This window comes from Hydractinia symbiolongicarpus, chromosome 5 (assembly GCF_029227915.1).
Source record: "Hydractinia symbiolongicarpus strain clone_291-10 chromosome 5, HSymV2.1, whole genome shotgun sequence".
NCBI classification, from domain to species: Eukaryota; Metazoa; Cnidaria; class Hydrozoa; order Anthoathecata; family Hydractiniidae; genus Hydractinia; species Hydractinia symbiolongicarpus.
In genome coordinates, this window is record NC_079879.1 from 9,354,475 (window position 1) to 9,379,734 (window position 25,260).

The following is a 25,260-nucleotide window of genomic DNA, read 5'->3' on the forward strand; positions in this document are numbered from 1 at the left end:
TTATGTTTGAAGTCGCTACACAACAGTATTCGGTGATATAAAGAGAATATCAAAATGAATTCATTGGACTGTTTTCTCTAGCGAACGGAGATATTTTAATCGATACAGAAATATCTGTTCACTTTCCTATCCCTGATTCTTGTAATGCCGTGACCAGGATTCGAACCTGGGTTATTGCAGCCACAACGCAAGGTACTAACCACTATAGGATCACGGCTCATATGAGATTGTTAACCATATATGTCTTGTTCAAAACACTCTGCTGCAATGCGATGATTAAGAAGTAAATTTCGTTATGTTTGAAGTCAATACGCAACATAATTCGGTTATATAAAGAAAATAAGCAAAATAAATGCATAGGACTGTTTTCTCTAGCGAAGGGAGACAATTTAATTGATACAGAAGTACATGTTCACTATCCTATCACTGATTCTTGTAATGCCGTGACCAGGATTCGAACCTGGGTTATTGCAGCCACAACGCAATGTACTAACCATTATACGATCACGGCTGATATAAGATTGTTAACCATATATGTGTTGTTTAAAACACTCTGCTGCAATGCGATGATTAAGAAGTATATTTCGATATGTTTGAAGTCGATACGCAACATAATTTGGTTATTTAAAAAGAATAAACAAAATGAATGCATAGGACTGTTTTCTCTATGGGAGGGAGACAATTTTATCGATACAGAAGTACACGTTAACTTCCTATCACAGATTCTTCTAATGAAATGACCAGGACTCGAACCTGGGTTATTGCGGCCACAACGCAATGTACTAACCACTATACGATCACGGCTGATGTGAGATTGTTATCTATATATGTCTTGTTCAAAACACTGTGCTGCAATGCGTTGATTAAGAAATGTATTACGTTATGTTTGAAGTCGATACACAACATAATTCGGTGTAATAGAGAAAACAAGCAAAATTAAAGCATCAGGAGCTGCTCATCCAAGCGAACGGGGTCAATTTAATCGATACAGAAATATATGTTCACTTTCCTATCACTGATTCTTGTAATGCCGTGACCAGGATTCGAACGTGGGTTATGGCAGCCACAACGCAATGTACTAACCACTATACGATCACGGCTTATGTGAGATTGACTATACATGCCTTGTTCAAAACACTCTGCTGCAAGGCGATGATTAAGAAGTATATTACGTTATGTTTGAAGCCGATACACAACATAATTTGGTGATATAAAGAAAATAACAAAATTAATTCATAAGACTGTTTTCTCTAGCGAACGGAGATATTTTAATCGATACAGAAATATATGTTCACTTTCCTATCACTGATTCTTGTAATGCCGTGACCAGGATTCGAACCTGGGTTATTGCGGCCACAACGCAATGTACTAACCACTATACGATCACGGTGATGTGAGATTGTTATCTGTATATGTCTAGTTCAAAGCACTGAGCTGCAATGCGTTGATTAAGAAATGTATTACCTTATGTTTAAAGTCGATACACAACATAATTCGGTGTAATAGAGAAAACAAGCAAAATTAAAGCATCAGGAGCTGTTCATCCAAGTGAACGGGGTCAATTTATTCGATACAGGAATATATGTTCACTTTCCTATCACTGATTCTTGTAATGCGGTGACCAGGATTCGAACCTGGGTTATTGCGGCCACAACGCAATGTACTAACCACTATACGATCACGGCTGATATAAGATTGTTTACCATATATGTCTTGTCCAAAACACTCTGCTGCAATGCGATGATTAAGAAGTATATTTCGTTATGTTTGAAGTCGATACGCAACATAATTCCGTTATTTAAAAAGAATAAACAAAATGAATGCATAGGACTGTTTTCTCTATGGAACGGAGACAATTTAATCGATACAGAAGTACACGTTAACTTCCTATCACAGATTCTTCTAATGAAATGACCAGGACTCGAACCTGGGTTATTGCGGCCACAACGCAATGTACTAACCACTATACGATCACGGTGATGTGAGATTGTTATCTGTATATGTCTTGTTCAAAGCACTGAGCTGCAATGCGTTGATTAAGAAATGTATTTCGTTATGTTTAAAGTCGATACACAACATAATTCGGTGTAATAGAGAAAACAAGCAAAATTAAAGCATCAGGAGCTGTTCATCCAAGTGAACGGGGTCAATTTAATCGATACAGAAATATATGTTCACTTTCCTATCACTGATTCTTGTAATGCCGTGACCAGGATTCGAACCTGGGTTATTGCGGCCACAACGCAATGTACTAACCACTATACGATCACGGCTGATATAAGATTGTTTACCATATATGTCTTGTTCAAAACACTCTGCTGCAATACGATGATTAAGAAGTATATTTCGTTATGTTTGAAGTCGATACGCAACATAATTCGGTTATTTAAAAAGAATAAACAAAATGAATGCATAGGACTGTTTTCTCTATGGAACGGAGACAATTTAATCGATACAGAAGTACACGTTAACTTCCTATCACAGATTCTTCTAATGAAATGACCAGGACTCGAACCTGGGTTATTGCGGCCACAACGCAATGTACTAACCACTATACGATCACGGTGATGTGAGATTGTTATCTGTATATGTCTTGTTCAAACCACTGAGCTGCAATGCGTTGATTAAGAAATGTATTACGTTATGTTTAAAGTCGATACACAACATAATTCGGTTATTTAAAAAGAATAAACAAAATGAATGCATAGGACTGTTTTCTCTATGGAACGGAGACAATTTAATCGATACAGAAGTACACGTTAACTTCCTATCACAGATTCTTCTAATGAAATGACCAGGACTCGCACCTGGGTTATTGCGGCCACAACGCAACATACTAATCACTATACGATCACGGCTCATATGAGATTGTTAACCATATATGTCTTGTTCAAAACACTCTGCTGCAATGCGATGATTAAGAAGTATATTTCGTTATGTTTGAACACGATACACAACATAATTCGGTGTAATAGAGAAAACAAGCAAAATTAAAGCATCAGGAGCTGTTCATCCAAGTGAACGGGGTCAATTTAATCGATACAGAAATATATGTTCACTTTCCTATCACTGATTCTTGTAATGCCGTGACCAGGATTCAAACCTGGGTTATTGCGGCCACAACGCAATGTACTAACCACTATACGATCACGGCTGATATAAGATTGTTTACCATATATGTCTTGTTCAAAACACTCTGCTGCAATGCGATGATTAAGAAGTATATTTCGTTATGTTTGAAGTCGATACGCAACATAATTCGGTTATTTAAAAAGAATAAACAAAATGAATGCATAGGACTGTTTTCTCTATGGAACGGAGACAATTTAATCGATACAGAAGTACACGTTAACTTCCTATCACAGATTCTTCTAATGAAATGACCAGGACTCGAACCTGGGTTATTGCGGCCACAACGCAATGTACTAACCACTATACGATCACGGTGATGTGAGATTGTTATCTGTATATGTCTTGTTCAAACCACTGAGCTGCAATGCGTTGATTAAGAAATGTATTACGTTATGTTTAAAGTCGATACACAACATAATTCGGTTATTTAAAAAGAATAAACAAAATGAATGCATAGGACTGTTTTCTCTATGGAACGGAGACAATTTAATCGATACAGAAGTACACGTTAACTTCCTATCACAGATTCTTCTAAAGAAATGACCAGGACTCGCACCTGGGTTATTGCGGCCACAACGCAACATACTAATCACTATACGATCACGGCTCATATGAGATTGTTAACCATATATGTCTTGTTCAAAACACTCTGCTGCAATGCGATGATTAAGAAGTATATTTCGTTATGTTTGAAGTCGATACACAACATAATTCGGTTATTTAAAAAGAATAAACAAAATGAATTAATAGGATTGTTTTGTCTAGCGAAAAGAGACATTTTAATCAATACAGAAATATATGTTCACTTTGCTATCACTGACTCTTGTAATGCCGTGACCAGGATTCGAACCTGGGTTATTGCGGCCACAACGCAATGTACTAACCACTATACGATCACGGCTGATATAAGATTGTTTACCATATATGTCCTGTTCAAAACACTCTGCTGCAATGCGATGATTAAGAAGTATATTTCGTTATGTTTGAAGTCGATACGCAACATAATTCCGTTATTTAAAAAGAATAATCAAAATGAATGCATAGGACTGTTTTCTCTATGGAACGGAGACAATTTAATCGATACAGAAGTACACGTAAACTTCCTATCACAGATTCTTCTAATGAAATGACCAGGACTCGAACCTGGGTTATTGCGGCCACAACGCAATGTACTAACCACTATACGATCACGGTGATGTGAGATTGTTATCTGTATATGTCTAGTTCAAAGCACTGAGCTGCAATGCGTTGATTAAGAAATGTATTACGTTATGTTTAAAGTCGATACACAACATAATTCGGTGTAATAGAGAAAACAAGCAAAATTAAAGCATCATGAGCTGTTCATCCAAGTGAACGGGGTCAATTTAATCGATACAGAAATATATGTTCACTTTCCTATCACTGATTCTTGTAATGCCGTGACCAGGATTCGAACCTGGGTTATTGCGGCCACAAGGCAATGTACTAACCACTATACGATCACGGCTGATATAAGATTGTTTACCATATATGTCTTGTTCAAAACACTCTGCTGCAATGCGATGATTAAGAAGTATATTTCGTTATGTTTGAAGTCGATACGCAACATAATTCGGTTATTTAAAAAGAATAAACAAATTGAATGCATAGGACTATTTTCTCTCTGGAACGGAGACAATTTAATCGATACAGAAGTACACGTTAACTTCCTATCACAGATTCTTCTAATGAAATGACCAGGACTCGAACCTGGGTTATTGCGGCCACAACGCAATGTACTAACCACTATACGATCACGGTGATGTGAGATTGTTATCTGTATATGTCTTGTTCAAAGCACTGAGCTGCAATGCGTTGATTAAGAAATGTATTACGTTATGTTTAAAGTCGATACACAACATAATTCGGTGTATTAGAGAAAACAAGCAAAATTAAAGCATCAGGAGCTGTTCATCCAAGTGAACGGGGTCAATTTAATCGATACAGAAATATATTTTCACTTTCCTATCACTGATTCTTGTAATGCCGTGACCAGGATTCGAACCTGGGTTATTGCGGCCACAACGCAATGTACTAACCACTATACGATCACGGCTGATATAAGATTGTTTACCATATATGTCTTGTTCAAAACACTCTGCTGCAATGCGATGATTAAGAAGTATATTTCGTTATGTTTGTAGTCGATACGCAACATAATTCGGTTATTTAAAAAGAATAAACAAAATGAATGCATAGGACTGTTTTCTCTATGGAACGGAGACAATTTAATCGATACAGAAGTACACGTTAACTTCCTATCACAGATTCTTCTAATGAAATGACCAGGACTCGAACCTGGGTTATTGCGGCCACAACGCAATGTACTAACCACTATACGATCACGGTGATGTGAGATTGTTATCTGTATATGTCTTGTTCAAACCACTGAGCTGCAATGCGTTGATTAAGCAATGTATTACGTTATGTTTGAAGTCGATACACAACAAAATTCGGTGTAATAGAGAAAACAAGCAAAATTAAAGCATCAGGAGCTGTTCATCCAAGCGAACGGGGTCAATTTAATCGATACAGAAATATATGTTCACTTTCCTAACACTGATTCTTGTAATGCCGTGACCAGGATTCGAACCTGGGTTATTGCGGCCACAACGCAATGTACTAACCACTATACGCTCACGGCTGATATAAGATTGGTAACCATATATGTGTTGTTCAAAACACTCTGCTACAATGCGATGATTAAGAAGTATATTTCGATATGTTTGAAGTCGATACACAACATAATTCGGTTATTTAAAAAGAATAAACAAAATGAATGCATAGGACTGTTTTCTCTATGGAACGGAGACAATTTAATCGATACAGAAGTACACGTTAACTTCCTATCACAGATTCTTCTAATGAAATGACCAGGACTCGCACCTGGGTTATTGCGGCCACAACGCAATGTACTAACCACTATACGATCACGGTGATGTGAGATTGTTATCTGTATATGTCTAGTTCAAAGCACTGAGCTGCAATGCGTTGATTAAAAATGTATTACGTTATGTTTAAAGTCGATACACAACATAATTTGGTGTAATAGAGAAAACAAGCAAAATTAAAGCATCATGAGCTGTTCATCCAAGTGAACGGGGTCAATTTAATCAATACAGAAATATATGTTCACTTTCCTATCACTGATTCTTGTAATGCCGTGACCAGGATTCGAACCTGGGTTATTGCGGCCACAACGCAATGTACTAACCACTATACGATCACGGCTGATATAAGATTGTTTACCATATATGTGTTGTTCAAAACACTCTGCTGCAATGCGATGATTAAGAAGTATATTTCGTTATGTTTGAAGTCGATACGCAACATAATTCGGTTATTTAAAAAGAATAAACAAAATGAATGCATAGGACTGTTTTCTCTATGGAACGGAGACAATGTAATCGATACAGAAGTACACGTTAACTTCCTATCACAGATTCTTCTAATGAAATGACCAGGACTCGAACCTGGGTTATTGCGGCCACAACGCATTGTACTAACCACTATACGATCACGGTGATGTGAGATTGTTATCTGTATATGTCTTGTTCAAACCACTGAGCTGCAATGCGTTGATTAAGAAATGTATTACGTTATGTTTGAAGTCGATACACAACAAAATTCGGTGTAATAGAGAAAACAAGCAAAATTAAAGCATCAGGAGCTGTTCATCCAAGCGAACGGGGTCAATTTAATCGATACAGAAATATATGTTCACTTTCCTATCACTGATTCTTGTAATGCCGTGACCAGGATTCGAACCTGGGTTATTGCGGCCACAACGCAATGTACAAACCACTATACGCTCACGGCTGATATAAGACTGTTAACCATATATGTGTTGTTTAAAACACTCTGCTGCAATGCGATGATTAAGAAGTATATTTCGATATGTTTGAAGTCGATACACAACATAATTCGGTTATTTAAAAAGAATAAACAAAATGAATGCATAGGACTGTTTTCTCTATGGAACGGAGACAATTTAATCGATACAGAAGTACACGTTAACTTCCTATCACAGCTTCTTCTAATGAAATGACCAGGACTCTAACCTGGGTTATTGCGGCCACAACGCAACATACTAACCACTATACGATCTCGGCTCATATGAGATTGTTAACCATATATGTCTTGTTCAAAACACTCTGCTGCAATGCGATGATTAAGAAGTATATTTCGTTATGTTTGAAGTCGATACACAACATAATTCGGTTATTTAAAAAGAATAAACAAAATGAATGCATAGGACTGTTTTGTCTAGCGAACAGAGACATTTTAATCGATACAGAAATATATGTTCACTTTGCTATCACTGACTCTTGCAATGCCGTGACCAGGATTCGAACCTGGGTTATTGCGGCCACAACGCAATGTACTAACCACTATACGATCACGGCTGATATAAGATTGTTAACCATATATGTCTTGTTCAAAACACTCTGCTGCAATGCGATGATTAAGAAGTATATTTCGTTATGTTTGAAGTCGATACACAACATAATTCGGTTATTTAAAAAGAAAAAACAAAATGAAGGCATCGGACTGTTTTCTCTATCGAACGAAGTCAATTTAATCGATACAGAAGTACACGTTAACTTCCTATCACAGATTCTTCCAATGAAATGACCAGGATTCGAACCTGGGTTATTGCGGCCACAACGCAATGTACTAACCATTATACGATCACGGCTGATGTGAGATTGTTATCTATATATGTCTTGTTCAAAACACTGTGCTGCAATGCGTTGATTAAGAAATGTATTACGTTATGTTTGAAGTCGATACACAACATAATTCGGTGTAATAGAGAAAACAAGCAAAATTAAAACATCAGGAGCTGCTCATCCAAGCAAACGGGGTCAATTTAATCGATACAGAAATATATGTTCACTTTCCTATCACTGACTCTTGTAATACCGTGACCAGGATTCGAACCTGGGTTATTGCGGCCACAACGCAATGTACTAACCACTATACGATCACGGCTTATGTTAGATTGACTATACATGCCTTGTTCAAAACACCCTGCTGCAAGGCGATGATTAAGAAGTATATTACGTTATGTTTGAAGCCGATACACAACATAATTTGGCGATATAAAGAAAATAACAAAATTAATTCATAGGACTGTTTTCTCTAGCGAACGGAGATATTTTATTCGATACAGAAATATATGTTCACTTTCCTATCACTGATTCTTGTAATGCCGTGACCAGGATTCGAACCTGGGTTATTGCAGCCACAACGCAAGGTACTAACCACTATACGATCACGGCTCATATGAGATTGTTAACCATATATGTCTTGTTCAAAACACTCTGCTGCAATGCGATGATTAAGAAGAAAATTTCGTTATGTTTGAAGCCGATACACAACATAATTCGGTTATATAAAGAAAATAAACAAAATAAATGCATAGGACTGTTTTCTCTAGCGAACGGAGACAATTTAATTGATACAGAAGTACACGTTAACTTCCTATCACAGATTCTGCTAATGAAATGACCAGGATGCGAACCTGGGTTATTGCGGCCACAACGCAATGTACTAACAACTATACGATCACGGCTGATATAAGATTGTTAACCATATATGTCTTGTTCAAAACACTCTGCTGCAATGCGATGATTAAGAAGTATATTTTGTTATGTTTGAAGTCGCTACACAACATTATTCGGTGATATAAAGAGAATAACAAAATGAATTCATAGGACTGTTTTCTCTAGCGAACGGAGATATTTTAATCGATACAGAAATATCTGTTCACTTTCTTATCCCTGATTCTTGTAATGCCGTGACCAGGATTCGAACCTGGGTTATTGCAGCCACAACGCAAGGTACTAACCACTATACGATCACGGCTCATATGAGATTGTTAACCATATATGTCTTGTTCAAAACACTCTGCTGCAATGCGATGATTAAGAAGTAAATTTCGTTATGTTTGAAGTCAATACACAACATAATTCGGTTATATAAAGAAAATAAACAAAATAAATGCATAGGACTGTTTTCTCTAGCGAACGGAGACAATTTAATTGATACAGAAGTACATGTTCACTATCCTATCACTGATTCTTGTAATGCCGTGACCAGGATTCGAACCTGGGTTATTGCGGCCACAACGCAATGTACTAACCACTATACGATCACGGCTGATATAAGGTTGTTAACCATATATGTCTTGTTCAAAACACTCTGCCGCAATGCGTTGATTAAGAAGTATATTTCGTTATGTTTTAAGTCGATACACAACATAATTCGGTGTAATAGAGAAAACAAGCAAAATTAAAGCATCAGGAGCTGCTCATCCAAGTGAACGGGGTCAATTTAATCGATACAGAAATATATGTTCACTTTCCTATCACTGATTCTTGTAATGCCGTGACCAGGATTCGAACCTGGGTTATTGCGGCCACAACGCAATGTACTAACCACTATACGATCACGGCTGATATAACATTGTTTACCATATATGTCTTGTTCAAAACACTCTGCTGCAATGCGATGATTAAGAAGTATATTTCGTTATGTTTGAAGTCGATACGCAACATAATTCGGTTATTTAAAAAGAATAAACAAATTGAATGCATAGGACTGTTTTCTCTATGGAACGGGGACAATTTAATAGATACAGAAGTACACGTTAACTTCCTATCACAGATTCTTCTAATGAAATGACCAGGACTCGAACTTGGGTTATTGCAGCCACAACGCAATGTACTAACCACTATACGATCACGGTGATGTGAGATTGTTATCTGTATATGTCTTGTTCAAAGCACTGAGCTGCAATGCGTTGATTAAGAAATGTATTACGTTATGTTTAAAGTCGATACACAACATAATTCGGTGTAATAGAGAAAACAAGCAAAATTAAAGCATCAGGAGCTGTTCATCCAAGTGAACGGGGTCAATTTAATCGATACAGAAATATATGTTCACTTTCCTATCACTGATTCTTGTAATGCCGTGACCAGGATTCGAACCTGGGTTATTGCGGCCACAACGCAATGTACTAACCACTATACGATCACGGCTGATATAAGATTGTTTACCATATATGTCTTGTTCAAAACACTCTGCTGCAATGCGATGATTAAGAAGTATATTTCGTTATGTTTGAAGTCGATACGCAACATAATTCGGTTATTTAAAAAGAATAAACAAATTGAATGCATAGGACTGTTTTCTCCATGGAACGGGGACAATTTAATAGATACAGAAGTACACGTTAACTTCCTATCACAGATTCTTCTAATGAAATGACCAGGACTCGAACCTGGGTTATTGCGGCCACAACGCAATGTACTAACCACTATACGATCACGGTGATGTGAGATTGTTATCTGTATATGTCTTGTTCAAAGCACTGAGCTGCAATGCGTTGATTAAGAAATGTATTACGTTATGTTTAAAGTCGATACACAACATAATTCGGTGTAATAGAGAAAACAAGCAAAATTAAAGCATCAGGAGCTGTTCATCCAAGTGAACGGGGTCAATTTAAACGATACAGAAATATATGTTCACTTTCCTATCACTGATTCTTGTAATGCCGTGACCAGGATTCGAACCTGGGTTATTGCTGCCACAACGCAATGTACTAACCACTATACGATCACGGCTGATATAAGATTGTTTACCATATATGTCTTGTTCAAAACACTCTGCTGCAATGCAATGATTAAGAAGTATATTTCGTTATGTTTGAAGTCGTTACGCAACATAATTCGGTTATTTAAAAAGAATAAACAAAATGAATGCATAGGACTGTTTTCTCTATGGAACGGAGACAATTTAATCGATACAGAAGTACACGTTAACTTCCTATCACAGATTCTTCTAATGAAATGACCAGGACTCGAACCTGGGTTATTGCGGTCACAACGCAATGTACTAACCACTATACGATCACGGTGATGTGAGATTGTTATCTGTATATGTCTTGTTCAAACCACTGAGCTGCAATGCGTTGATTGAGAAATGTATTACGTTATGTTTGAAGTCGAAACACAACATAATTCGGTGTAATAGAGAAAACAAGCAAAATTAAAGCATCAGGAGCTGTTCGTCCAAGCAAACGGGGTCAATTTAATCGATACAGAAATATATGTTCACTTTTCTATCACTGATTCTTGTAATGCCGTGACCAGGATTCGAACCTGGGTTATTGCGGCCACAACGCAATGTACTAACCACTAAACGATCACGGCTGATATAAGATTGTTAACCATATATGTGTTGTTCAAAACACTCTGCTGCAATGCGATGATTAAGAAGTATATTTCGATATGTTTGAAGTCGATACACAACATAATTCGGTTATTTAAAAAGAATAAACAAAATGAATGCATAGGACTGTTTTCTCTATGGAACGGAGACAATTTAATCGATACAGAAGTACACGTTAACTTCCTATCACAGATTCTTCTAATGAAATGACCAGGACTCGAACCTGGGTTATTGCGGCCACAACGCAACATACTAACCACTATACACACTGTGCTGCAATGCGTTGATTAAGAAATGTATTACGTTATGTTTGAAGTCGATACGCAACATAATTCGATTATTTAAAAAGAATAAACAAAATGAATGCATAGGACTGTTTTCTCTATGGAACGGAGACAATTTAATCGATACAGAAGTACACGTTAACTTCCTATCACAAATTCTTCTAATGAAATGACCAGGACTCGAACCTGGGTTATTGCGGCCACAACGCAATGTACTAACCACTATACGATCACGGTGATGTGAGATTGTTATCTGTATATGTCTTGTTCAAACAACTGAGCTGCAATGCGTTGATTAAGAAATGTATTACGTTATGTTTGAAGTCGATACACAACATAATTCGGTGTAATAGAGAAAACAAGCAAAATTAAAGCATCAGGAGCTGTTCATCCAAGCAAACGGGGTCAATTTAATCGATACAGAAATATATGTTCACTTTCCTATCACTGATTCTTGTAATGCCGTGACCAGGATTCGAACCTGGGTTATTGCGGCCACAACGCAATGTACTAACCACTATACCATCACGGCTGATATAAAATTGTTAACCATATATGTGTTGTTCAAAACACTCTGCTGCAATGCGATGATTAAGAAGTATATTTCGATATGTTTGAAGTCGATACACAACATAATTCGGTTATTTAAAAAGAATAAACAAAATGAATGCATAGGACTGTTTTCTCTATGGAACGGAGACAATTTAATCGATACAGAAGTACACGTTAACTTCCTATCACAGATTCTTCTAATGAAATGACCAGGACTCGAACCTGGGTTATTGCGGCCACAACGCAACATACTAACCACTATACACACTGTGCTGCAATGCGTTGATTAAGAAATGTATTACGTTATGTTTGAAGTCAATACGCAACATAATTCGGTTATTTAAAAAGAATAAACAAAATGAATGCATAGGACTGTTTTCTCTATGGAACGGAGACAATTTAATCGATACAGAAGTACACGTTAACTTCCTATCACAGATTCTTCTAATGAAATGACCAGGACTCGAACCTGGGTTATTGCGGCCACAACGCAATGTACTAACCACTATACGATCACGGTGATGTGAGATTGTTATCTGTATATGTCTTGTTCAAACAACTGAGCTGCAATGCGTTGATTAAGAAATGTATTACGTTATGTTTGAAGTCGATACACAACATAATTCGGTGTAATAGAGAAAACAAGCAAAATTAAAGCATCAGGAGCTTTTCATCCAAGCAAACAGGGTCAATTTAATCGATACAGAAATATATGTTCACTTTCCTATCACTGATTCTTGTAATGCCGTGACCATGATTCGAACCTGGGTTATTGCGGCCACAACGCAATGTACTAACCACTATACCATCACGGCTGATATAAGATTGTTAACCATATATGTGTTGTTCAAAACACTCTGCTGCAATGCGATGATTAAGAAGTATATTTCGATATGTTTGAAGTCGATACACAACATAATTCGGTTATTTAAAAAGAATAAACAAAATGAATGCATAGGACTGTTTTCTCTATGGAACGGAGACAATTTAATCGATACAGAAGTACACGTTAACTTCCTATCACAGATTCTTCTAATGAAATGACCAGGACTCGAACCTGGGTAATTGCGGCCACAACGCAACATACTAACCACTATACGATCACGGCTCATATGAGATTGTTAACCATATATGTCTTGTTCAAAACACTCTGCTGCAATGCGATGATTAAGAAGTATATTTCGTTATGTTTGAAGTCGATACACAACATAATTCGGTTATTTAAAAAGAATAAACAAAATGAATATATAGGACTGTTTTGTCTAGCGAACAGAGACATTTTAATCGATACAGAAATATATGTTCACTTTGCTATCACTGACTCTTGTAATGCCGTGACCAGGATTCGAACCTGGGTTAGTGCAGCCACAACGCAAGGTACTAACCACTATACGATCACGGCTCATATGAGATTGTTAACCATATATGTCTTGTTCAAAACACTCTGCTGTAATGCGATGATTAAGAAGTAAATTTCGTTATGTTTGAAGTCGATACACAACATAATTCGGTTATATAAAGAAAATAAACAAAATAAATGCATAGGACTGTTTACTCTAGCGAACGGAGACAATTTAATTGATACAGAAGTACGTGTTCACTATCCTATCACTGACTCTTGTAATGCCGTGACCAGGATTCGAACCTGGGTTATTGCGGCCACAACGCAATGTACTAACCACTATACGATCACGGCTATGTGAGATTGTTATCCATATATGTCTTGTAAAAACACTGTGCTGCAATGCGTTGATTAAGAAATGTATTACGTTTTGTTTGAAGTCGATACACAACATAATTTGGTGTAATAGAGAAAACAAGCAAAATTAAAGCATCAGAAGCTGTTCATCCAAGCGAACGGGGTCAATTTAATCGATACAGAAATATATGTTCACTTTCCTATCACTGATTCTTGTAATGCCGTGACCAGGATTCGAACCTGGGTTATTGCGGCCACAACGCAATGTACTAACCACTATACGATCACGTCCGATATAAGATTGTTAACCAAATATGTCTTGTTCAAAACACTCTGCTGCAATGCGATGACTAAGAAGTATATTTCGTTATGTTTGAAGTCGATACACAACATAATTCGCTTATTTAAAAAGAATAAACAAAATGAATGCATAGGCCTGTTTTCTCTATCGAACGGAGACAATTTAATCGATACAGAAGTACACGTTAACTTCCTATCAGAGATTCTGCTAATGAAATGACCAGGATGCGAACCTGGGTTATTGCGGCCACAACGCAATGTACTAACCACTATACGATCACGGCTGATATAAGATTGTTAACCATATATGTCTTGTTCAAAACACTCTGCTGCAATGCGATGATTAAGAAGTATATTTCGTTATGTTTGAAGTCGCTACACAACATTATTCGGTGATATAAAGAGAATAACAAAATGAATTCATAGGACTGTTTTCTCTAGCGAACTGAGATATTTTAATCGATACAGAAATATCTGTTCACTTTCCTATCCCTGATTCTTGTAATGCCGTGACCAGGATTCGAACCTGGGTTATTGCAGCCACAAGGCAAGGTACTAACCACTATACGATCACGGCTCATATGAGATTGTTAACCATATATGTCTTGTTCAAAACACTCTGCTGCATTGCGATGATTAAGAAGTAAATTTCGTTATGTTTGAAGTCAATACACAACATAATTCGGTTATTTAAAAAGAATAAACAAAATGAATGCATAGGACTGTTTTCTCTATGGAACGGAGACAATTTAATCGATACAGAAGTACACGTTAACTTCCTATCACAGATTCTTCTAATGAAATGACCAGGACTCGAACCTGGGTAATTGCGGCCACAACGCAACATACTAACCACTATACGATCACGGCTCATATGAGATTGTTAACCATATATGTCTTGTTCAAAACACTCTGCTGCAATGCGATGATTAAGAAGTATATTTCGTTATGTTTGAAGTCGATACACAACATAATTCGGTTATTTAAAAAGAAAAAACAAAATGAATATATAGGACTGTTTTGTCTAGCGAACAGAGACATTTTAATCGATACAGAAATATATGTTCACTTTGCTATCACTGACTCTTGTAATGCCGTGACCAGGATTCGAACCTGGGTTATTGCAGCCACAACGCGAGGTACTAACCACTATACGATCACGGCTCATATGAGATTGTTAACCATATATGTCTTGTTCAAAACACTCTGCTGCAATGCGATGATTAAGAAGTAAATTTTGTTATGTTTGAAGTCGATACACAACATAATTCGGTTATATAAAGAAAATAAACAAAATAAATGCATAGGACTGTTTTCTCTAGCGAACGGAGACAATTTAATTGATACAGAAGTACGTGTTCACTATCCTATCACTGACTCTTGTAATGCCGTGACCAGGATTCGAACCTGGGTTATTGCGGCCACAACGCAATGTACTAACCACTATACGATCACGGCTGATGTGAGATTGTTATCTATATATGTCTTGTTCAAAACACTGTGCTGCAATGCGTTGATTAAGAAATGTTTTACGTTATGTTTGAAGTCGATACACAACATAATTCGGTGTAATAGAGAAAACAAGCAAAATTAAAGCATCAGGAGCTGCTCATCCAAGCGAACGGGGTCAATTTAATCGATACAGAAATATATGTTCACTTTCCTATCACTGATTCTTGTAATGCCGTGACCAGGATTCGAACCTGGGTTATGGCGGCCACAACGCAAGGTACTAACCACTATACGATCACGGCTCATATGAGATTGTTAACCATATATGTCTTGTTCAAAACACTCTGCTGCAATGCGATGATTAAGAAGTAAATTTCGTTATGTTTGAAGTCGATACACAACATAATTCGGTTATATAAAGAAAATAAACAAAATAAATGCATAGGACTGTTTTCTCTAGCGAACGGAGACAATTTAATTGATACAGAAGTAGGTGTTCACTATCCTATCACTGACTCTTGTAATGCCGTGACCAGGATTCGAACCTGGGTTATTGCGGCCACAACGCAATGTACTAACCACTATACAATCACGGCTATGTGAGATTGTTATCCATATATGTCTTGTAAAAACACTGTGCTGCAATGCGTTGATTAAGAAATGTATTACGTTATGTTTGAAGTCGATACACAACATAATTTGGTGTAATAGAGAAAACAAGCAAAATTAAAGCATCAGAAGCTGTTCATCCAAGCGAACGGGGTCAATTTAATCGATACAGAAATATATGTTCACTTTCCTATCACTGATTCTTGTAATGCCGGGACCAGGATTCGAACCTGGGTTATTGCGGCCACAACGCAATGTACTAACCACTATACGATCACGTCCGATATAAGATTGTTAACCAAATATGTCTTGTTCAAAACACTCTGCTGCAATGCGATGACTAAGAAGTATATTTCGTTATGTTTGAAGTCGATACACAACATAATTCGCTTATTTAAAAAGAATAAACAAAATGAATGCATAGGCCTGTTTTCTCTATCGAACGGAGACAATTTAATCGATACAGAAGTACACGTTGACTTCCTATCAGAGATTCTGCTAATGAAATGACCAGGATGCAAACCTGGGTTATTGCGGCCACAACGCAATGTACTAACCACTATACGATCACGGCTGATATAAAATTGTTAACCATATATGTCTTGTTCAAAACACTCTGCTGCAATGCGATGATTAAGAAGTATATTTCGTTATGTTTGAAGTCGCTACACAACATTATTCGGTGATATAAAGAGAATAACAAAATGAATTCATAGGACTGTTTTCTCTAGCGAACGGAGATATTTTAATCGATACAGAAATATCTGTTCACTTTCCTATCCCTGATTCTTGTAATGCCGTGACCAGGATTCGAACCTGGGTTATTGCAGCCACAAGGCAAGGTACTAACCACTATACGATCACGGCTCATATGAGATTGTTAACCATATATGTCTTGTTCAAAACACTCTGCTGCATTGCGATGATTAAGAAGTAAATTTCGTTATGTTTGAAGTCAATACACAACATAATTCGGTTATATAAAGAAAATAAACAAAATAAATGCATAGGACTGTTTTCTCTAGCGAACGGAGACAATTTAATTGATACAGAAGTACATGTTCACTATCCTATCACTGATTCTTGTAATGCCGTGACCAGGATTCGAACCTGGGTTATTGCGGCCACAACGCAATGTACTAACCACTATACGATCACGGCTGATATAAGATTGTTAACCATATATGTCTTGTTCAAAACACTCTGCTGCAATGCGATGATTAAGAAGTATATTTCGTTATGTTTGAAGTCGATACACAACATAATTCAGTTATTTAAAAAGAAAAAACAAAATGAATGCATAGGACGGTTTTCTCTACCGAACGAAGTCAATTTAATCGATACAGAAGTACACGTTAACTTGCTATCACAGATTCTTCTAATGAAATGACAAGGATTCGAGCCTCGGTTATTGCGGCCACAACGCAATGTACTAACCACTATACGATCACGGCTGTTGTGAGATTGTTATCTATATATGTCTTGTTCAAAACACTGTGCTGCAATGCGTTGATTATGAAATGTATTATGTTTTGTTTGAAGTCGATGCACAACATAATTCGGTTAGATAAAGAAAATAAACAAAATAAATGCATAGGACTGTTTTTTCTAGCGAACGGAGACAATTTAATTGATACAGAAGTACATGTTCACTATCCTATCACTGACTCTTGTAATGCCGTGACCAGGATTCGAACCTGGGTTATTGCGGCCACAACGCAATGTACTAACCACTATACGATCACGGCTGATATAAGATTGTTAACCATATATGTCTTGTTCAAAACACTCTGCTGCAATGCGATGATTAAGAAGTATATTTCGTTATGTTTGAAGTCGATACACAACATAATTCGGTTATTTAAAAAGAAAAAACAAAATGAATGCATAGGACTGTTTTCTCTATCGAACGAAGTCAATTTAATTGACACAGAAGTACACGTTAACTTCCTATCACAGATTCTTCCAATGAAATGACCAGGATTCGAACCTGGGTTATTGCGGCCACAACGCAATGTACTAACCATTATACGATCACGGCTGATGTGAGATTGTTATCCATATATGTCTTGTTCAAAACACTGTGCTGCAATGCGTTGATTAAGAAATGTATTACGTTATGTTTGAAGTCGATACACAACATAATTCGGTGTAATAGAGAAAACAAGCAAAATTAAAGCATCAGGAGCTGCTCATCCAAGCAAACGGGGTCAATTTAATCGATACATAAATATATGTTCACATTCCTATCACTGATTCTTGTAATGCCGTGACCAGGACTCGAACCTGGGTTATGGCGGCCACAACGCAATGTACTAACCACTATACGATCACGGCTTATGTTAGATTGACTATACATGCCTTGTTCAAAACACTCTGCTGCAAGGCGATGATTAAGAAGTATATTAAGTTATGTTTGAAGCCGATACACAACATAATTCGGTGATATAAAGAAAACAACAAAATTAATTTATAGGACTGTTTTCTCTAGCGAACGGAGATATTTTAATCGATAAAGAAATATATGTTCACTTTCCTATCACAGATTCTTGTATAGCCGTGACCAGGATTCGAACCTGGGTTATTGCGGCCACAACGCAATGTACTAACCACTATACGATCACGGTGATGTGAGATTGTTATCTGTATATGTCTTGTTCAAACCACTGAGCTGCAATGCGTTGATTAAGAAATGTATTACGTTATGTTTGAAGTCGATACACAACATAATTCGGTGTAATAGAGAAAACAAGCAAAATTAAAGCATCAGGAGCTGTTCATCCAAGCGAACGGGGTCAATTTAATCGATACAGAAATATATGTTCACTTTCCTATCACTGATTCTTGTAATGCCGTGACCAGGATTCGAACCTGGGATATTGCGGCCACAACGCAATGTACTAACCACTATACGATCACGGCTGATATAAGATTGTTAACCATATATGTGTTGTTCAAAACACTCTGCTGCAATGTGATGATTAAGAAGTATATTTCGATATGTTTGAAGTCGATACGCAACATAATTCGGTTATTTAAAAAGAATAAACAAAATAAATGCATAGGACTGTTTTCTCTAGCGAACGGAGACAATTTAATTGATACAGAAGTACATGTTCACTATCCTATCACTGATTCTTGTAATGCCGTGACCAGGATTCGAACCTGGGTTATTGCGGCCACAACGCAATGTACTAACCACTATACGATCACGGCTGATATAAGATTGTTAACCATATATGTCTTGTTCAAAACACTCTGCTGCAATGCGATGATTAAGAAGTATATTTCGTTATGTTTGAAGTCGATACACAACATAATTCAGTTATTTAAAAAGAAAAAACAAAATGAATGCATAGGACTGTTTTCTCTATCGAACGAAGTCAATTTAATTGATACAGAAGTACACGTTAACTTCCTATCACAGATTCTTCCAATGAAATGACCAGGATTCGAACCTGGGTTATTGCGGCCACAACGCAATGTACTAACCATTATACGATCACGGCTGATGTGAGATTGTTATCCATATATGTCTTCTTCAAAACACTGTGCTGCAATGCGTTGATTAAGAAATGTATTACGTTATGTTTGAAGTCGATACACAACATAATTCGGTGTAATAGAGAAAACAAGCAAAATTAAAGCATCAGGAGCTGCTCATCCAAGCAAACGGGGTCAATTTAATCGATACATAAATATATGTTCACTTTCCTATCACTGATTCTTGTAATGCCGTGACCAGGACTCGAACCTGGGTTATGGCGGCCACAACGCAATGTACTAACCACTATACGATCACGGCTTATGTTAGATTGACTATACATGCCTTGTTCAAAACACTCTGCTGCAAGGCGATGATTAAGAAGTATATTAAGTTATGTTTGAAGCCGATACACAACATAATTCGGTGATATAAAGAAAACAACAAAATTAATTTATAGGACTGTTTTCTCTAGCGAACGGAGATATTTTAATCGATAAAGAAATATATGTTCACTTTCCTATCACAGATTCTTGTATAGCCGTGACCAGGATTCGAACCTGGGTTATTGCGGCCACAACGCAATGTACTAACCACTATACGATCACGGTGATGTGAGATTGTTATCTGTATATGTCTTGTTCAAACCACTGAGCTGCAATGCGTTGATTAAGAAATGTATTACGTTATGTTTGAAGTCGATACACAACATAATTCGGTGTAATAGAGAAACAAGCAAAATTAAAGCATCAGGAGCTGTTCATCCAAGTGAACGGGGTCAATTTAATCGATACAGAAATATATGTTCACTTTCCTATCGCTGATTCTTGTAATGCCGTGACCAGGATTCGAACCTTGGTTATTGCGGCCACAACGCAATGTACTAACCACTATACGATCACGGCTGATATAAGATTGTTAACCATATATGTGTTGTTCAAAACACTCTGCTGCAATGTGATGATTAAGAAGTATATTTCGATATGTTTGAAGTCGATACGCAACATAATTCGGTTATTTAAAAAGAATAAACAAAATAAATGCATAGGACTGTTTTCTCTAGCGAACGGAGACAATTTAATTGATACAGAAGTACATGTTCACTATCCTATCACTGATTCTTGTAATGCCGTGACCAGGATTCGAACCTGGGTTATTGCGGCCACAACGCAATGTACTAACCACTATACGATCACGGCTGATATAAGATTGTTAACCATATATGTGTTGTTCAAAACACTCTGCTGCAATGTGATGATTAAGAAGTATATTTCGATATGTTTGAAGTCGATACGCAACATAATTCGGTTATTTAAAAAGAATAAACAAAATAAATGCATAGGACTGTTTTCTCTAGCGAACGGAGACAATTTAATTGATACAGAAGTACATGTTCACTATCCTATCACTGATTCTTGTAATGCCGTGACCAGGATTCGAACATGGGTTATTGCGGCCACAACGCAATGTACTAACCACTATACGATCACGGCTGATATAAGATTGTTAACCATATATGTGTTGTTCAAAACACTCTGCTGCAATGTGATGATTAAGAAGTATATTTCGATATGTTTGAAGTCGATACGCAACATAATTCGGTTATTTAAAAAAAAAATAAATAAAATAAATGCATACGACTGTTTTCTCTAGCGAACGGAGACAATTTAATTGATACAGAAGTACATGTTCACTATCCTATCACTGATTCTTGTAATGCCGTGACCAGGAGTCTAACCTGGGTTATTGCGGCCACAACGCAATGTACTAACCACTATACGATCACGGCTGATATAAGATTGTTAACCATATATGTCTTGTTCAAAACACTCTGCTGCAATGCGATGATTAAGAAGTATATTTCGTTATGTTTGAAGTCGATACACAACATAATTCAGTTATTTAAAAAGAAAAAACAAAATGAATGCATAGGACGGTTTTCTCTATCGAACAAAGTCAATTTAATCGATACAGAAGTACACGTTAACTTGCTATCACAGATTCTTCTAATGAAATGACCAGGATTCGAGCCTCGGTTATTGCGGCCACAACGCAATGTACTAACCACTATACGATCACGGCTGATATAAGATTGTTAACCATATATGTGTTGTTCAAAACACTCTGCTGCAATGTGATGATTAAGAAGTATATTTCGATATGTTTGAAGTCGATACGCAACATAATTCGGTTATTTAAAAAGAATAAACAAAATAAATGCATAGGACTGTTTTCTCTAGCGAACGGAGACAATTTAATTGATACAGAAGTACATGTTCACTATCCTTTCACTGATTCTTGTAATGCCGTGACCAGGATTCGAACCTGGGTTATTGCGGCCACAACGCAATGTACTAACCACTATACGATCACGGCTGATATAAGATTGTTAACCATATATGTGTTGTTCAAAACACTCTGCTGCAATGTGATGATTAAGAAGTATATTTCGATATGTTTGAAGTCGATACGCAACATAATTCGGTTATTTAAAAAAAAATAAATAAAATGAATGCATAGGACTGTTTTCTCTATCGAACGAAGTCAATTTAATTGATACAGAAGTACACGTTAACTTCCTATCACAGCTTCTTCCAATGAAATGACCAGAATTCGAACCTGGGTTATTGCGGCCACAACGCAATGTACTAACCATTATACGATCACGGCTGATGTGAGATTGTTATCCATATATGTCTTGTTGAAAACACTGTGCTGCAATACGTTGATTAAGAAATGTATTACGTTATGTTTGAAGTCGATACACAACATAATTCGGTGTAATAGAGAAAACAAGCAAAATTAAAGCATCACGAGCTGCTCATCCAAGCGAACGGGGTCAATTTAATCGATACATAAATATATTTTCACTTTCCTATCACTGATTCTTGTAATGCCGTGACCAGGATTCGAACCTGGGTTATGGCGGCCACAACGCAATGTACTAACCACTATACGATCACGGCTTATGTTAGATTGACTATACATGCCTTGTTCAAAACACTCTGCTGCAAGGCGATGATTAAGAAGTATATTAAGTTATGTTTGAAGCCGATACACAACATAATTCGGTGATATAAAGAAAACAACAAAATTAATTTATAGGACTGTTTTCTCTAGCGAACGGAGATATTTTAATCGATAAAGAAATATATGTTCACTTTCCTATCACAGATTCTTGTATAACCGTGATCAGGATTCGAACCTGGGTTATTGGGGCCACAACGCAATGTACTAACCACTATACGATCACGGTGATGTGAGATTGTTATCTGTATATGTCTTGTTCAAACCACTGAGCTGCAATGCGTTAATTAAGAAGTATATTCCGTTATGTTTGAAGTCGATACACAACATAATTCAGTTATTTAAAAAGAAAAAACAAAATGAATGCATAGGACGGTTTTCTCTATCGAACAAAGTCAATTTAATCGATACAGAAGTACACGTTAACTTGCTATCACAGATTCTTCTAATGAAATGACCAGGATTCGAGCCTCGGTTATTGCGGCCACAACGCAATGTACTAACCACTATACGATCACGGCTGATATAAAATTGTTAACCATATATGTGTTGTTCAAAACACTCTGCTGCAATGTGATGATTAAGAAGTATATTTCGATATGTTTGAAGTCGATACGCAACATAATTCGGTTATTTAAAAAAAAATAAAATAAAATGAATGCATAGGACTGTTTTCTCTATCGAAGGAAGTCAATTTAATTGATACAGAAGTACACGTTAACTTCCTATCACAGCTTCTTCCAATGAAATGACCAGAATTCGAACCTGGGTTATTGCGGCCACAACGCAATGTACTAACCATTATACGATCACGGCTGATGTGAGATTGTTATCCATATATGTCTTGTTGAAAACACTGTGCTGCAATACGTTGATTAAGAAATGTATTACGTTATGTTTGAAGTCGATACACAACATAATTCGGTGTAATAGAGAAAACAAGCAAAATTAAAGCATCACGAGCTGCTCATCCAAGCGAACGGGGTCAATTTAATCGATACATAAATATATTTTCACTTTCCTGTCACTGATTCTTGTAATGCCGTGACCAGGATTCGAACCTGGGTTATGGCGGCCACAACGCAATGTACTAACCACTATACGATCACGGCTTATGTTAGATTGACTATACATGCCTTGTTCAAAACACTCTGCTGCAAGGCGATGATTAAGAAGTATATTAAGTTATGTTTGAAGCCGATACACAACATAATTCGGTGATATAAAGAAAACAACAAAATTAATTTATAGGACTGTTTTCTCTAGCGAACGGAGATATTTTAATCGATAAAGAAATATATGTTCACTTTCCTATCACAGATTCTTGTATAGCCGTGACCAGGATTCGAACCTGGGTTATTGGGGCCACAACGCAATGTACTAACCACTATACGATCACGGTGATGTGAGATTGTTATCTGTATATGTCTTGTTCAAACCACTGAGCTGCAATGCGTTGATTAAGAAATGTATTACGTTATGTTTGAAGTCGATACACAACATAATTCGGTGTAATAGAGAGAACAAGCAAAATTAAAGCATCAGGAGCTATTCATCCAAGCGAACGGGGTCAATTTAATCGATACAGAAATATATGTTCACTTTCCTATCACTGATTCTTGTAATGCCGTGACCAGGATTCGAATCTGGGTTATTGCGGCCACAACGCAATGTACTAACCACTATACGATCACGGCTGATATAAGATTGTTAACCATATATGTCTTGTTCAAAACACTCTGCTGCAATGCGATGATTAAGAAGTATATTTCGTTATGTTTGAAGTCGATACACAACATAATTCAGTTATTTAAAAAGAAAAAACAAAATGAATGCATAGGACGGTTTTCTCTATCGAACGAAGTCAATTTAATCGATACAGAAGTACACGTTAAATTGCTATCACAGATTCTTCTAATGAAATGACCAGGATTCGAGCCTCGGTTATTGCGGCCACAACGCAATGTACTAACCACTATACGATCACGTCTGTTGTGAGATTGTTATCTATATATGTCTTGTTCAAAACACTGCGCTGCAATGCGTTGATTATGAAATGTATTATGTTTTGTTTGAAGTCGATGCACAACATAATTCGGTTAGATAAAGAAAATAAACAAAATAAATGCATAGAACTGTTTTCTCTAGCGAACGGAGACAATTTAATTGATACAGAAGTACATGTTCACTATCCTATCACTCACTCTTGTAATGCCGTGACCAGGATTCGAACCTGGGTTATTGCGGCCACAACGCAATGTACTAACCACTATACGATAACGGCTGATATAAGATTGTTAACCATATATGTCTTGTTCAAAACACTCTGCTGCAATGCGATGATTAAGAAGTATATTTCGTTATGTTTGAAGTCGATACACAACATAATTCGGTTATTTAAAAAGAAAAAACAAAATGAATGCATAGGACTGTTTTCTCTATCGAACGAAGTCAAT

At 36.7% G+C, this 25,260-nt stretch overlaps 37 non-coding genes across 37 annotated transcripts; all 37 read right to left on the reverse strand.

Annotated features, from left to right (window-relative positions):
• Positions 1 to 439: 439 nt before the first annotated feature.
• Positions 440 to 511, reverse strand: Trnah-gug (transfer RNA histidin (anticodon GUG)). The gene has a single exon. It is a non-coding gene; the product is annotated as a tRNA-His (tRNA).
• An 807-nt stretch (positions 512 to 1,318) lies between these two features.
• On the reverse strand, positions 1,319 to 1,390 carry Trnah-gug (transfer RNA histidin (anticodon GUG)). The gene has a single exon. It is a non-coding gene; the product is annotated as a tRNA-His (tRNA).
• Positions 1,391 to 2,201: 811 nt separating this feature from the next.
• Positions 2,202 to 2,273, reverse strand: Trnah-gug (transfer RNA histidin (anticodon GUG)). The gene has a single exon. It is a non-coding gene; the product is annotated as a tRNA-His (tRNA).
• An 809-nt stretch (positions 2,274 to 3,082) lies between these two features.
• On the reverse strand, positions 3,083 to 3,154 carry Trnah-gug (transfer RNA histidin (anticodon GUG)). Its single transcript has one exon. It is a non-coding gene; the product is annotated as a tRNA-His (tRNA).
• Positions 3,155 to 3,961: 807 nt separating this feature from the next.
• Positions 3,962 to 4,033, reverse strand: Trnah-gug (transfer RNA histidin (anticodon GUG)). The gene has a single exon. It is a non-coding gene; the product is annotated as a tRNA-His (tRNA).
• A 516-nt stretch (positions 4,034 to 4,549) lies between these two features.
• Trnah-gug (transfer RNA histidin (anticodon GUG)) lies at positions 4,550 to 4,621 on the reverse strand. Its single transcript has one exon. It is a non-coding gene; the product is annotated as a tRNA-His (tRNA).
• Positions 4,622 to 5,137: 516 nt separating this feature from the next.
• Trnah-gug (transfer RNA histidin (anticodon GUG)) lies at positions 5,138 to 5,209 on the reverse strand. The gene has a single exon. It is a non-coding gene; the product is annotated as a tRNA-His (tRNA).
• A 1,103-nt stretch (positions 5,210 to 6,312) lies between these two features.
• On the reverse strand, positions 6,313 to 6,384 carry Trnah-gug (transfer RNA histidin (anticodon GUG)). Its single transcript has one exon. It is a non-coding gene; the product is annotated as a tRNA-His (tRNA).
• A 1,103-nt stretch (positions 6,385 to 7,487) lies between these two features.
• On the reverse strand, positions 7,488 to 7,559 carry Trnah-gug (transfer RNA histidin (anticodon GUG)). The gene has a single exon. It is a non-coding gene; the product is annotated as a tRNA-His (tRNA).
• Positions 7,560 to 8,076: 517 nt separating this feature from the next.
• Trnah-gug (transfer RNA histidin (anticodon GUG)) lies at positions 8,077 to 8,148 on the reverse strand. Its single transcript has one exon. It is a non-coding gene; the product is annotated as a tRNA-His (tRNA).
• Positions 8,149 to 8,366: 218 nt separating this feature from the next.
• Positions 8,367 to 8,438, reverse strand: Trnah-gug (transfer RNA histidin (anticodon GUG)). Its single transcript has one exon. It is a non-coding gene; the product is annotated as a tRNA-His (tRNA).
• Positions 8,439 to 8,952: 514 nt separating this feature from the next.
• On the reverse strand, positions 8,953 to 9,024 carry Trnah-gug (transfer RNA histidin (anticodon GUG)). Its single transcript has one exon. It is a non-coding gene; the product is annotated as a tRNA-His (tRNA).
• Positions 9,025 to 9,246: 222 nt separating this feature from the next.
• Trnah-gug (transfer RNA histidin (anticodon GUG)) lies at positions 9,247 to 9,318 on the reverse strand. Its single transcript has one exon. It is a non-coding gene; the product is annotated as a tRNA-His (tRNA).
• Positions 9,319 to 9,542: 224 nt separating this feature from the next.
• On the reverse strand, positions 9,543 to 9,614 carry Trnah-gug (transfer RNA histidin (anticodon GUG)). The gene has a single exon. It is a non-coding gene; the product is annotated as a tRNA-His (tRNA).
• A 516-nt stretch (positions 9,615 to 10,130) lies between these two features.
• On the reverse strand, positions 10,131 to 10,202 carry Trnah-gug (transfer RNA histidin (anticodon GUG)). The gene has a single exon. It is a non-coding gene; the product is annotated as a tRNA-His (tRNA).
• Positions 10,203 to 11,306: 1,104 nt separating this feature from the next.
• Positions 11,307 to 11,378, reverse strand: Trnah-gug (transfer RNA histidin (anticodon GUG)). Its single transcript has one exon. It is a non-coding gene; the product is annotated as a tRNA-His (tRNA).
• A 763-nt stretch (positions 11,379 to 12,141) lies between these two features.
• Positions 12,142 to 12,213, reverse strand: Trnah-gug (transfer RNA histidin (anticodon GUG)). The gene has a single exon. It is a non-coding gene; the product is annotated as a tRNA-His (tRNA).
• A 763-nt stretch (positions 12,214 to 12,976) lies between these two features.
• Trnah-gug (transfer RNA histidin (anticodon GUG)) lies at positions 12,977 to 13,048 on the reverse strand. The gene has a single exon. It is a non-coding gene; the product is annotated as a tRNA-His (tRNA).
• Positions 13,049 to 13,857: 809 nt separating this feature from the next.
• Trnah-gug (transfer RNA histidin (anticodon GUG)) lies at positions 13,858 to 13,929 on the reverse strand. The gene has a single exon. It is a non-coding gene; the product is annotated as a tRNA-His (tRNA).
• A 1,689-nt stretch (positions 13,930 to 15,618) lies between these two features.
• Trnah-gug (transfer RNA histidin (anticodon GUG)) lies at positions 15,619 to 15,690 on the reverse strand. Its single transcript has one exon. It is a non-coding gene; the product is annotated as a tRNA-His (tRNA).
• A 518-nt stretch (positions 15,691 to 16,208) lies between these two features.
• Positions 16,209 to 16,280, reverse strand: Trnah-gug (transfer RNA histidin (anticodon GUG)). Its single transcript has one exon. It is a non-coding gene; the product is annotated as a tRNA-His (tRNA).
• Positions 16,281 to 17,382: 1,102 nt separating this feature from the next.
• On the reverse strand, positions 17,383 to 17,454 carry Trnah-gug (transfer RNA histidin (anticodon GUG)). Its single transcript has one exon. It is a non-coding gene; the product is annotated as a tRNA-His (tRNA).
• A 515-nt stretch (positions 17,455 to 17,969) lies between these two features.
• On the reverse strand, positions 17,970 to 18,041 carry Trnah-gug (transfer RNA histidin (anticodon GUG)). The gene has a single exon. It is a non-coding gene; the product is annotated as a tRNA-His (tRNA).
• Positions 18,042 to 18,558: 517 nt separating this feature from the next.
• Positions 18,559 to 18,630, reverse strand: Trnah-gug (transfer RNA histidin (anticodon GUG)). The gene has a single exon. It is a non-coding gene; the product is annotated as a tRNA-His (tRNA).
• A 218-nt stretch (positions 18,631 to 18,848) lies between these two features.
• Trnah-gug (transfer RNA histidin (anticodon GUG)) lies at positions 18,849 to 18,920 on the reverse strand. The gene has a single exon. It is a non-coding gene; the product is annotated as a tRNA-His (tRNA).
• A 223-nt stretch (positions 18,921 to 19,143) lies between these two features.
• Positions 19,144 to 19,215, reverse strand: Trnah-gug (transfer RNA histidin (anticodon GUG)). The gene has a single exon. It is a non-coding gene; the product is annotated as a tRNA-His (tRNA).
• A 222-nt stretch (positions 19,216 to 19,437) lies between these two features.
• Positions 19,438 to 19,509, reverse strand: Trnah-gug (transfer RNA histidin (anticodon GUG)). Its single transcript has one exon. It is a non-coding gene; the product is annotated as a tRNA-His (tRNA).
• Positions 19,510 to 20,026: 517 nt separating this feature from the next.
• Trnah-gug (transfer RNA histidin (anticodon GUG)) lies at positions 20,027 to 20,098 on the reverse strand. The gene has a single exon. It is a non-coding gene; the product is annotated as a tRNA-His (tRNA).
• Positions 20,099 to 20,316: 218 nt separating this feature from the next.
• Positions 20,317 to 20,388, reverse strand: Trnah-gug (transfer RNA histidin (anticodon GUG)). Its single transcript has one exon. It is a non-coding gene; the product is annotated as a tRNA-His (tRNA).
• A 222-nt stretch (positions 20,389 to 20,610) lies between these two features.
• Trnah-gug (transfer RNA histidin (anticodon GUG)) lies at positions 20,611 to 20,682 on the reverse strand. Its single transcript has one exon. It is a non-coding gene; the product is annotated as a tRNA-His (tRNA).
• A 222-nt stretch (positions 20,683 to 20,904) lies between these two features.
• Positions 20,905 to 20,976, reverse strand: Trnah-gug (transfer RNA histidin (anticodon GUG)). The gene has a single exon. It is a non-coding gene; the product is annotated as a tRNA-His (tRNA).
• Positions 20,977 to 21,494: 518 nt separating this feature from the next.
• On the reverse strand, positions 21,495 to 21,566 carry Trnah-gug (transfer RNA histidin (anticodon GUG)). The gene has a single exon. It is a non-coding gene; the product is annotated as a tRNA-His (tRNA).
• Positions 21,567 to 22,081: 515 nt separating this feature from the next.
• Trnah-gug (transfer RNA histidin (anticodon GUG)) lies at positions 22,082 to 22,153 on the reverse strand. The gene has a single exon. It is a non-coding gene; the product is annotated as a tRNA-His (tRNA).
• Positions 22,154 to 22,671: 518 nt separating this feature from the next.
• Trnah-gug (transfer RNA histidin (anticodon GUG)) lies at positions 22,672 to 22,743 on the reverse strand. Its single transcript has one exon. It is a non-coding gene; the product is annotated as a tRNA-His (tRNA).
• Positions 22,744 to 23,844: 1,101 nt separating this feature from the next.
• On the reverse strand, positions 23,845 to 23,916 carry Trnah-gug (transfer RNA histidin (anticodon GUG)). Its single transcript has one exon. It is a non-coding gene; the product is annotated as a tRNA-His (tRNA).
• Positions 23,917 to 24,429: 513 nt separating this feature from the next.
• Trnah-gug (transfer RNA histidin (anticodon GUG)) lies at positions 24,430 to 24,501 on the reverse strand. Its single transcript has one exon. It is a non-coding gene; the product is annotated as a tRNA-His (tRNA).
• Positions 24,502 to 25,016: 515 nt separating this feature from the next.
• On the reverse strand, positions 25,017 to 25,088 carry Trnah-gug (transfer RNA histidin (anticodon GUG)). The gene has a single exon. It is a non-coding gene; the product is annotated as a tRNA-His (tRNA).
• Between the last annotated feature and the right edge of the window lie 172 nt (positions 25,089 to 25,260).